The sequence below is a fragment of the Palaemon carinicauda genome, chromosome 8 (assembly GCF_036898095.1).
Source record: "Palaemon carinicauda isolate YSFRI2023 chromosome 8, ASM3689809v2, whole genome shotgun sequence".
NCBI lineage: Eukaryota > Metazoa > Arthropoda > Malacostraca > Decapoda > Palaemonidae > Palaemon > Palaemon carinicauda.
Window position 1 is genome coordinate 16,668,001 of NC_090732.1, and position 12,823 is coordinate 16,680,823.

Genomic DNA, 12,823 nt, shown 5'->3' on the forward strand with positions numbered 1-12,823 from the left:
CTTTCAAAAGTTAATAACTGCAATGCTGGGTTAAGCATACAACTTTTAAGTACATCGTGGTAATTTTCACAATTAAGGCCTACATCATGCTATGTTTTTACCGAAGAGCCCAGATATGCTTTGGGGCCTTGCAGGTTACATGAAAAGCAATTAAAAGCAAATGCCATACCTACAAAATACATATCTGGTAGTTCAACGTTCCTAGACAAAACTATTAATACTCACAATCCCAAAATCAACCAAGTATCAGTAAAGAAGGCAATAGATTATTACATCGGTGTGGGGTTATCATTTAACCCCATCGCCAATTGCATGTTATTATTATTATTATTATTATTATTATTATTATTATTATTATTATTATTATTACAAGCTAAGCTATAACCCTAGTTGGAAAAGCAAGATGTTATAAGCCCAGGGGCTCCAACTGCGAAAAATAGCACAAAGGGGAAAGGAAATAAGGAAAAGTAATAAAAAATCAAAATAAAATATTTTAAGAACAGTAACATTAGGTTAGATTTTTCATATGTAAACTATAAAAACTTCAAAAGAAAACAATAGGAAGAGAAATAAGATAGAACAGTCCCCGAGTGTACCCTCAAGCAAGAGAACCTTAACCCAGGACAGTGGAAGGACCCTGGTACAGAGGCTATGGCACTACCCAAGACTAGAGAACAATGGTTTCACTTTTGGAGTGTCCTTCTCCTGAAAGAGCTGCTTACCATAGTTAAAGAGTCTCTTCTACCCTTACCAAGAGGAAAGTAGCTACCGAACCCTTTGAGTGAAGAAGAATTTTTTGGTAATCTCAGTGTTGTCAGCTGTATGAGGACAGAGGAGAATGTGGAAAGAATAGGCCAGACTATTCGGTGAATGTGTAGGCAAAGACAAAATGAACCGTAACCAGAGAGAGGGGTCCAATATATTACTCTCTAGCCAGTTAAAGGACCCAATAACTCTAGCGGTAGTATCTCAATGGGTGGCTGGTGCCCTGGCCAACCTACTACTTATAATACAATCGACAATCCAGATGAAAATTTATTAACTTTCTCAAAGATCACATGTTGCTTGATTTCGCCAAATGAGTCATACCAGTTGTCAACACAGATGCCATAAAGAACTTGCCAATTAAAAAATCACCGGCCGTAAAGGTCAGGTTTTGTCATCCACTTATCATTAACAACTACCACCTGCAATGCGTAAATTTCATAACTAGAATTTGAGGCTGTTTTAGAACGAATCTTTTCATTTGTATTTAGCAATTAACGATAACCACTTATGCCACCACCTGCATCGATATCTTCAAAGAATTTGCGAACAATATATTCATCATTACCATCATCTTCAATCTTGTGTTGTTGAAAAGCATTTGACACAAAAAATTAACCGAAAATATTATTTAACCTAAATAAAAAAATAGATATTTGAATTTTAATGGCATATTAAAACCCAGTAGTTGTGTGTCGTATAAAGCACCCTACTACTACTACTACTACAGCTTTTCCAACGTACTTGGTCAAGGTAACATTTCACCATACCTCTTTAACAAACACGTTCACATGTAATGAGATTTAACATGAACTCACTCACCATTGGTTGCTCTTTCCATGAAATAATATAAGCTAAACGAGTAATGACGATGATATGGTTCTGATTTTCATATCAACTCAAAGCAACGAGCATCAAACTGGTACTTACTATAAGCAGACAAATTTGTTATAAAGAAAATGCAAGATTAAAATCATGGCTTTGTTCCCTACATTGCTGATACACTGAGCCATAACATTCCCTATGGAATTGTCAACTGGAATTTTGATATGAATTCCTGTACCAGCAGTATTTCAACACGAGGGATCTAAAATATTCTAAAATACGCACATACATATATATACATGTACATACATATATATACACACATATATATATTATATATATATAAGTATATATATATATACATATATATATATATATACATATTATATATATATGTACATATATATATATATATATATATATATATATATATATATATATATATATATACATATATATGTTAATTTCAGTCTTCAAAGAGTCCTCAAGTATATAACGTAGTTCTAAAATGTCTGACACGCCATTAATGTGCAGAAGGATATTGATTTTCTGGTTCAATAGTAATTATAGAGTCGTTGTTATGGACATAACAAGACTCCACAAACAATATACTCTTATTTGGTATCTATCAATTGCTTCAATGAAACCAAGATTTGGTTTTCTCCTATGTTGTGATGGTAGAATTTTCTAAAATCAAAGTTATTGCCTCTTGGAATAATATTTACTGAAAAAATATCCTAGGTCTTTTTTTTTTTTTAATTTATGCTAAATATCCCCACTATGGATATAAAAGCTGCATATAGTGCAAGCACTTGAAATTCGCACACGGATAAGTAGCTTTTATAACTTTAGTTAAATTTTGTATTAAAAAAATATATTTCATAAAACTGTGGTTACATTGGGGAATATAAAAGGCATCAAACAATAATTTAACAAGATGTATGCTGTACTCTGAAAGTTACTTAAAGGTAAGATTTGTGTCTATCTTGAATTATTTCTTATACCAACGTAATGTATTTGAATTTCAAAGTGAATATATTATCCAGAACTAGGAAGAGGTAAGAACATTCTAGACAGGATTATAGGTATGAATGCAAGAAAACAGGTGAATATGCAGACCAAAAAAAAAAGTTATTATGTGTCTCTCCAAGTATAGAAAGAAAAATGAGTATATGAAAGATATATTTTAAAGAGATTGGATCTGTACCTGGCTGAATTTGGAGAATGATAAAGGGTACTAGAAGATATGAATGCAAAGGTAGGTGAGAGAGAGAAGGAGGCGTAGTAGGTAAGTATGTTATTTTGTGCTAAAAGTGAGTAGGGAAAGAGCTTTGAAAAAGGAACTGCGTCCAAAAAGCGCTGCATTGTTAAAAATACAGAACATGGCTTTCAAAGAAATAATGTATATGGAAATATGAAAATACTGAAGAAGAGTTTATCAGATTATGTGCTAGTACGAGTTATTCTAATGGGTAAAATGCCACATTATAGTCTAACCTGCTCCTTAATTAGGCATTACAGAGCTGAGAAATAATCCGAACATTCAACATAAGAAATCAAAGGGGTCATTTTAACAAATATACTAACCGCAGAACTTGTCCTTTTGATTATGTAATATCATTATGTCTGGAGTGGTTGGAGATGATACAATTTTGACAGGGGACAGTGAAGGGAAACTACATGGAGTATGGAAAAGTCTAAGAAAGTTTGCATGACGAGAGAACTCAATGAAAACATGAGCAAGATTAAGGTTTATGTTGGCAATTTGAAGCCAAAAAAGCGAAAATGTGGAATCGGGCAATTTGGGGATAAATAAGTGAAGAGACGAGTCTCAGACTCTGTATAGGTGGATAAAATGATGGTTATAGTTTATGTACTATTACTATTAGCTAAGCTACAACCTAGCTGGTAAAGCGGGATGCTATAAGCTCAAGGGATCCAACAGGAAAAATAGCCCAGTGAGGAAAGGAAGTAAGGAAACATATAAAGTAGTGTGCCTCAGTGTATCCTGAAGCAAGTGAATTCTGATACAAATGATTTGAAAGAGAGTTGGCCTGTTTTAGGTGGTTTACAAGGCATGAAAGGATTGTTGGGCAAACTTGCACCTGGAGATGTAAAGGGTTTATAGCGAATGTGAAAAAATATAAAAACGTATGGTTTTGGGATGAATTATTTGCATAATAAATGTGAAAATTAAATTGAGGGAGATAGATTGGTAAAATGAGTGTACAATTTGGATATGCTGACAAAAAGGAGAGGGACATTTTGAAAATGCTGGATAGGTGGAAAAGAACTGATAGATAAAGGCCAGTAATGTCTTAAGTATAGTCTAATAAAGCGTCTAATATTATGGAAGCATTAAGCACACTGGTTCATCCACGATTCCCCGGGACATTTTGATTGCTGCAAAAATTTTTATTTCTCTGGAACTACCCATAATAATTTAGCAAATATATTTGTTTTTAGCATATGTCCTATTTCTTGCAAATGGAATAGCATCAAAATAGGGTTAGCATTCAGGTCCTTAGTAACGCAGGAACTTATTTTTTTTTTTTTTTCTTTTCTGAAGGAGAATGTGTCAGCCTTCATGGATGTATGAAGTCTCAAGCTTTTACCAACAATATCGTCAAACTTTATCAGGTATCTAACTCACTACTTAGGTCAACATGACAACACACTGAGGTTGTAAAAGACAATGTCATCCTCTCTTTATCTCCTGCAAAAACATTGCAGTAATTTACATTTTTCCATATCAATAAAAGCAAGGAACACAAAAGATTAATTTCGTAGATAAATGCCCTACAATTTCAAAATAAACTGTGCAATGATGGCTATACAATATTCTCTTAAAATCAGTGTCCAAGCTTTACACTTCCCCGTTCTCCTCACTCATCATCCTTCCGATTTCAGGTTCTTTTCCTGTGACGCGGTCGGCGATTCACTCGCTGTTAGTAATTATTAACCCAACCAGCGGTTCACTTCCCATCCTTTTCATTGGTTCTTTCGGAGTCTCCTTTGTATCGAACTTCGTAGATTTAGTAGGCAGAAACTACGAGTTTTTTTTTTTTTCTGTAATCCATAGATTTGTAGTATATCAGTTTGAAATTCATAATTGATTAATTCCAATGAAATACTTGAAAGATAACCGACTAACATTTTTGTTTAAAAATAACACACAGATACAAGCGCACGCACGCGCAAACATACCAACACACACACACACACATATATATAAAATATATATATATATATATATATATATATATAATATATATATATATATATATATATATATATATATAAATATATATATGTGTGTGTGGGTGTATGGAAGTGAGAGAAAGAAATGTGTATACCCACTGATATATATATATATATATATATATATATATATATATATATATATATATATACATCATTAGATATATCACATCTAATTTCACGTATTTTTGTTATTACTTTCCTCACCTAGAAACAAGACATTGTCCCAACATTACTACGGAGATTTGCAACTCGATGATGCCACTGTTAAAAACGTCTGCATGACTCATTCCTCCTCACAGAGTAGAATTATGACAAATAATCCTTGGTGAGCGGATTGCCTCATTCTTAAGGTGTACCAAACTTGTAATAATTTTTTCTCGCACATTTGGTCATTGCTATATTCTTTGTAAAGAAAAATACACAAAAGGAGATCCCGCTAATACGGCATTTAATGTGTATATTTATCGCTTCGAATACGCTCTATCCAAGAATTAGAATTCGTTCAGCTAGATTTTACAATACACTAGCTGCTTGTGAAGGCTTTCCGGTTTAAAAGGTGTTGTATTAACTAGTAAAAAAAAGAAATATCATGTCTGTTTCGTCCTTATTATCACCCTCGAGCAAGCTTGTTAGGGTCCACGGAAGAAAAGAAAAGAATACGAGAAAATCTGTTGCATAAGCAACATTGGAGCAGTTGCCGTCAGCACTGACGCTATCAATAGTCAATGGATCGTGACTGAAGGAATATAGGATTCTGATCCAATCACCGGTGATCATATTGTAGGAAGTTTATTAACGCCGAAAAGACCTTCGTAGGTTTTTCTCAAGTCTAGACGATTGATTAAAGCAGGCGATAAAGGCCCCATCCGTATCGTATTTGATAAGACATCATTCCATTTGGGTGGAATGATTCTGCCTCGATGTCGTGTGCAAAAATGATGTCGTTGCGTTCGTGCGGGCATTATTTGATGCCGTAATACTCGGTATTCATTCTTCTGGGAATTTGCGAGCGATAAATTCAACTATGAATTGCCATATCGATGATCTATGGGCGACGGAGAACCATTTGACATGTGTTGAAGCATCGCATGACTTGCAATGTCATTCGTATGGTACGAAATCTCACACCCGTACAATTTTCTCAGTATGAGAGAGAGAGAGAGAGAGAGAGAGAGAGAGAGAGAGAGAGAGAGAGAGAGAAGGTCAAATAGAATGGCAAATATTAATATAAGCCAGGTAATTTTTTTTCCTCGTAAGTGACGGTATCGTGGATAACATCATCAGTCCCCTAAACATCCACGGATAGGGTTGTTGTGGCCTGATTGGTAACGTCTCTGCATGGAGTTTCCCAGACAGGGGTTCGAGTCCCGCTCAGACTCGTTAGCGCCTTTAGCGTCTGAAACCATACCCCCTTTGTTAGCTAAGGTTTGAGGCGTTTGGGGGAGCCTATAGGTCTATCTGTTGTGAGTCATCAGCAGCCATTGCCTGGCCCTCCCTGGTCCTAGCTTGGATGGAGAGAGGGGCATGGGCACTGATCATATAATATATATGGTCAGTCTCTAGGGCATGGTTCTGCTTGTTAGGGCGATGTCACAGTCCCTTGCCTCTGCCATTCATGAGGGACCTTTAAACCTTTAACCTTTAAACGAGTGTGGACCGAACCTCTCCTATTAAAAACACTTATGGTGAATACATCCCCACATTCTGTGTCTGTGTTTGTTTATATACAAATATATATATATATACTGTATATATATATGTATATATATATACAGTATATATATATATATATATATATACAGTATATATATATATATATATATATATATATATACATATATGTATATATATATATATATATATATATATATATATATATATATATATATATATATGAATGATAGAAGGCATTGGAGAGGGCGCATCAGGCAAACGACCTCTTAAAGTAGGGATAACTGGAAAGAAGTGTGTGTATGTTTGTGTGTATATATATATATATATATATATATATATATATATATATATATATATATATATATATTCACCCTGCGCATTTTCCCTTTAAAGGTTTTCATTCCACTTAAGCAAGATGTGAAGTTAAGATTAAGCTCTTAATAACGTATAGAAACTAATATTGCTGAAGCTGACTGTACTAGTTGCACACAATATTGAAATCTATTACTACAAATTACACACCTTGCAATTAGATCGACTAATGTAAAGAAATAAATAAATAAATAAACTCTTTACCAAAAGGAAGTTTTCATATAAATAGAAATTGAGCTTTGTATTACGTAGTAGAGAGAGAGAGAGAGAGAGAGAGAGAGAGAGAGAGAGAGAGAGAGAGAGAGAGAGAGAGAGAGAGAGAGAGAGAGAGAGAGAATCAATTTTAAAAAAATGTATTTATTTTATAGGATCATATTTCTGCTTCTGGACTAATTTATTTCAAGGGCAAAGGAAATTTATAATCTGATTGAGGGTAAAATATCCTCATTTTACAGTTTCCGATTTGATACATGTGATGTAAATAGACATTTCAAATTTTACATATTGATAATTATTCATACGTATTGAATCTTATTCCATAATTAATTTCATTTAAACATCATTTGTAGAATTTCAAAGCGTTCAGATGGCTTACATTGGCATAAATATTACTATTCATCTAAAAAATCTATTTTGTTTACAATGTTTACCTACATTATGCAAAAGTCCTTGGCATTCCTGCAGTAAAACCTGACGGCAGAAAGAGTAGTTATAATGGGATATCACTTCAAAGCCATATGAAGGGAGTGAAAGAGAACTAAAAGAAAAGACATCAGCGGTGAATATTTAATCCTTCGAGTGTCCCCAATCGAGCGTATATTTCATAGCCGCCCAAATGTCATTCAAGTCCGAAGCGCAGATCGTTTTAAAATCCTCTAATTTCCTTGTATAGTGAATACCAAATACTACAGAATGCTAATTTATTGTTATTCACGCTCAAATGCTAAAATTGTAACGCATCTCAACTAGTCAATCACATGATAATTGCAATGACAAAAACCACGGCAGCTCGACAAGTTTACTAAGGGTGTTCACTATCAGGTCCCTTTAATAGTAACAAAAACAACAGCAACAATAAATGCTGCTGTTTCCAGTCCACAGCAGGACAAAGGCCTTAGAAATGTATTTATTCATGTCTGGGGTTTGGCTAGTTTTCATCAACTCGCTAGCCAACTTCGGATTGGTAATGATGGGGGACATTAGCCTGTTCGCTCACAGCAAACCAACCTAGTACGGGTGCCCCTGATTAATGCAGCTTTCCTGATCATGACGATACACAAACCCTTTCACCCCGCTAAGGAATCGATGTTTTCATAGGCGGACGTGCAAAATCGTTTGACCGGATCTTCATATTTTCACTACTCGTGGAGCAACCGATTGAATATGGCGTCTGCACGCACATAAAATGAATCGGTTATGTATAAAAAAGGCATTTTAAAATACAAAAAAAAAAAAATATATGCGTGTATTTGTTGTACCGAAGGCGTCGCAATAACTAAATACGCGTTGAAATTTCCGTTTCATATTTAGTTGCTCTAGATTCGAAACTGGATATGTCCAAGATCAAAGTCCAGAAAAATAAAATCATTAAGTAGAACAGGTACGTTGCAAATCCAAGGAAATTATACTTGCATTAAAGGGTAATTTAATAATATATCTTAACCTTCAAGGGTTTTCTGGACAATGGTTTGTGGAAGGTCAAATTATTATTATTATCATTATTATCATTATCATTATCATTATTATTATTATTATTATTATTATTATTATTATTATTATTATTATTATTATTATTATTATCATAATATATATATATATATATATATATATATATATAATATATATGAGAGAGAGAGAGAGAGAGAGAGAGAGAGAGAGAGAGAGAGAGAGAGAGAGAGAGAGAGAGAGAGAGAATTTAATTCAACTGATCCACAGACAAGAAAACCAGTTTAACTATACTGCATATTACTGGTGTATAAACCTTGTCATGGAATTACAACTTATAATTAGAATAGCCATAACGTGCTCAGTCGAACTATCTCAATGACAGGTTAAAAATAATTTCAAGGTGTGAAAACTGATTAAATCCATCTAAGTAACACACTGTTCTACTAAATTGTAAAACCACGACTAAGGAAACCATTTCTCAATGAAAAATAGTCAGTTTTTTTTAATTAGATAAACAACTTACCTTATACGTTAATACCTATGAATTATACCATAGAAGAGGGAGATATCGTATTGTTTACTTATTTAACAGTGAAGATCATCAATCAATATTATTGAATAGAAAATCCATCAAAAGTTAATTTGCAATCTGAAAACGAGACAAAATACGAGACACTCCTATTATGGTAACACGGAAATTACAATGAAAAAAAAAAGGAATTTGCAAATACGAAACAAAGAAAACCTTCTGCAAAACGTACATTAAAAAAAAAAGACAGGGCCTTAGGCAGACCATGAAACGGAGTCGGCTAGAATCAGTTATCAGTTTTCCTTCGTCGGGGGTAACGACAGTACAGCCGGCGAGGGTGGAAACAGAAATAATTGTAGATAATGATTGAAGCCCATTGTAGTTTCTAATTAAATTAATATAATTGCGAGGAAGTGACCTTTACCATAATTCACCAAAACCTTTCGTTCATCCCAGCCGATGCGAAGACACATCCAAGGGACGTTTCCCAGCGCAAGGCGGACGATGATATATGAAAAGCCGCCGGTTGGGGCCACTTTGCTTTGAGAAAATCAGCGTTCAATGCAAAGAGCAATTTGTGCATTATTTAAAATGTCACATACTGGAATTATCATAATCGCCTTTGTAATTATGAAGGGAAGGTTACGGCGAATGAGAGAGAAAGAATGAACGAGAGGAAAAAAAAGTTGTCATAGAGGGCCGCAGGAAATCGAACATTACTGGACTTTTTCTGTTATTTACCGACAATTTACCAAAAATGCGAACAAAGAAACTGACAAATCCAGCCCTGTGTAATAATTTCTGTAATGAGATCGTACAAGATGGCCGACAGTTGTTGACCTATGTACTGAATATAAAGGGGGAGGGGGGGAAAGGGGGAGTAGAACAAAAGAAGAAAAAGTAATCTATAATGAGAAAAAATAACAAAATTGAGCGTTGCAAAACAGTTGCCTAAATACAGTACCGTTAAATAGGCCTCAGTATGAATTTCCTTTAGTACAGGAAATTCGTTAAGAAAATTGCTTTGTTTATAAAGATTACAGACAAAATAACAAAGTTGTTCATATGGACAACTCTGGTATTCATGCTAGTTATTAAAACAGTTGCCTAAACAATACCGTTAAATAGGCCTCAGCATGATAGGATGACTATAGTACAGGAAATTATTATAAAGACTACATAACATAAGGTTGTTAATAAGAATAACTCTGGTATTCATACTAGTTATCAAAACAGTTGCCTAAACACAGTACCGCTAAATACGCCTCAGTATCAATTTCCTTTAGTACAGGAAATTAATTTATGAAAATTCCTTTGTTTATGAAGGTTAAAAACTAAATAACAGAGTTGTTGATATGGATAACTCGTATTCATAACAGTTATTAAAAGAGTTACCTAAACACAGTACCGTTAAATATGCCTCATTACGAAAGAATGCCTTTAGTACAGGTAATTCCTTTAAGAAAATTGCTTTGTTTATAAAGACTACATAACAAAGTTGTTGATACGGACAACTCAGGTATACTAATTATTTGAACAGTTGCCTAAACAATCCCGAGAAATAGACCTCAGTATGATAGGATGACTATAATATTACAGGAAATTATTCATTTAAGAAAATTGCTTTGTTTATAAAAACTACATAAAGTTATTAATATAGACAACTATGGTATTCATACTAGTTATTACAGATGGACCAATAGTAATTTCTGTTTAAAACCTAAAAAAAAAACAAAAAAAAAACAATCATACTAGTTATTACAGATTGATCCATACAAATTTCTGCAAAAAAAAAAAATCATACTAGTTATTACAGATTAATCCATACAGATTTCTGCAAAAAAAAAGAAAAAGAAAAAAAAAACAATCATACTAGTTATTACAGATGGATCCATAAAAAGTTCTGTTTAAAACATAAAAAAATCATACTGGTTATTAGATGGATCCATACAAATTTCTGTTTAAAACATAAAAAAAAATCATACTAGTTATTACTGATGGATCCATACAAATTTCTGTTTAAAACATTAAAAAAATCATACTGGTTACTACAGATGGATCCACACAAATTTCTGTTTAAAACATAAAATAAACAATCATACTAGTTATTACAGACGGTTCCATACTAATTTGTTTAAAAACCTAATAAAAAATTATAAAGAAAAAGTGATCCATTAAACCGAGTAGTTAACCTTTTTAAACAAGTCCAACTCTACTAATTTCACAATGTTTTCAGACCAAGGTCTTTCCATGTCTCTTTTTGGGTTATGACTCATTCCTCTGTAACCTCTGCTAATTTGAAATGATAACGCGTATAAGATACAGAAATATTGATGTATGTTATAGTTATCGAAACATACAAATATGTGTGTGTGTATATATATATATATATATATATATATATATATATATATATATACACCCCCCCCCCACACACACACACACACACACACACATATATATATATATATATATATATATATATATATATATATATACGTATGTATTCAATCATTTAATTACCTATTTATGAGTATTCATTTATATATTTATTCCTCTCGTATTGCCCATATACATTTTATTTCCTTATATTTTCATTTATACTATATATATATATATATATATATATATATATATATATATATATATATATATATATATATATATATATATACGTAAGTATTCAATCATTTAATTAACTATTTAGGAGTGTATTCATTTATATATTTATTCCTCTCATATTGCCCCTATACATTTTATTTCATTATATTTTCATTTATACTATATATATATATATATATATATATATATATATATATATATATATATTGCCTCAACAGATTGTTCGTTGTTATTTCATATATACCTCCGATTATCAATTCTCAATATTTCTTCATTATTCTTTTATTTAAAAAATACAACTTTCCTATTCAGTGGTAATTAATTCATGGTTATGGTACCTGCTTAATATTACGGTAATGTATATTCATAATAATAATAATAATAATAATAATAATAATAATAATAATAATAATAATAATTTGAAGTCCAACTAAGATTTTTCTGGATGAGAAGTTCGTTTTAAGTGAGTTACCAGATATTTTAATTTTTCTCACAAATTATTCATTATATGTGCTAACAAAATCACCTGAACCCTTTTCACCAATCATGCCTACTAACAGTATTATGCACTGATATATTTTATGGCTAAAACGAAATTTATTGCAATCACGACAGTTTACTTATTCCATGAAACACTCAGCCAGAGTGAATACCGTTCATTAAATCTAAAAAAAAAAAAAAAAAAAAAAAAAAAACTTTACCCTTTGGAATTACATTGATAATGCATCATAAATCATAATGAAATGGCACCAGAGAACAACGTCGTCACGAAGCTGAGATTCCAATCGTTAACCTTAACAGTACTGCCATTCAAAAATCATTAATAACGATCGACAAATGGAAATTCATCTCATTTCCATAAAAGCATTTCGCTGTCGGCATTAATTTCACGAGAGATTTCGATCACTACTCTGGGCAAGTTTTAATTCGTTTTCCGATAAATTACTATGAAAAAAAAATCTTATCAGAATATTGATATCTTGTGCGATGAAATAATCTGTAACTTGGAAGTAGGTACATGGCACAAATAATGTTCCTAATTACAGAATACGGAAGGACGCCAAGTTAAATTGGATGAATTTCGACGATGCAATTGCTATGTTT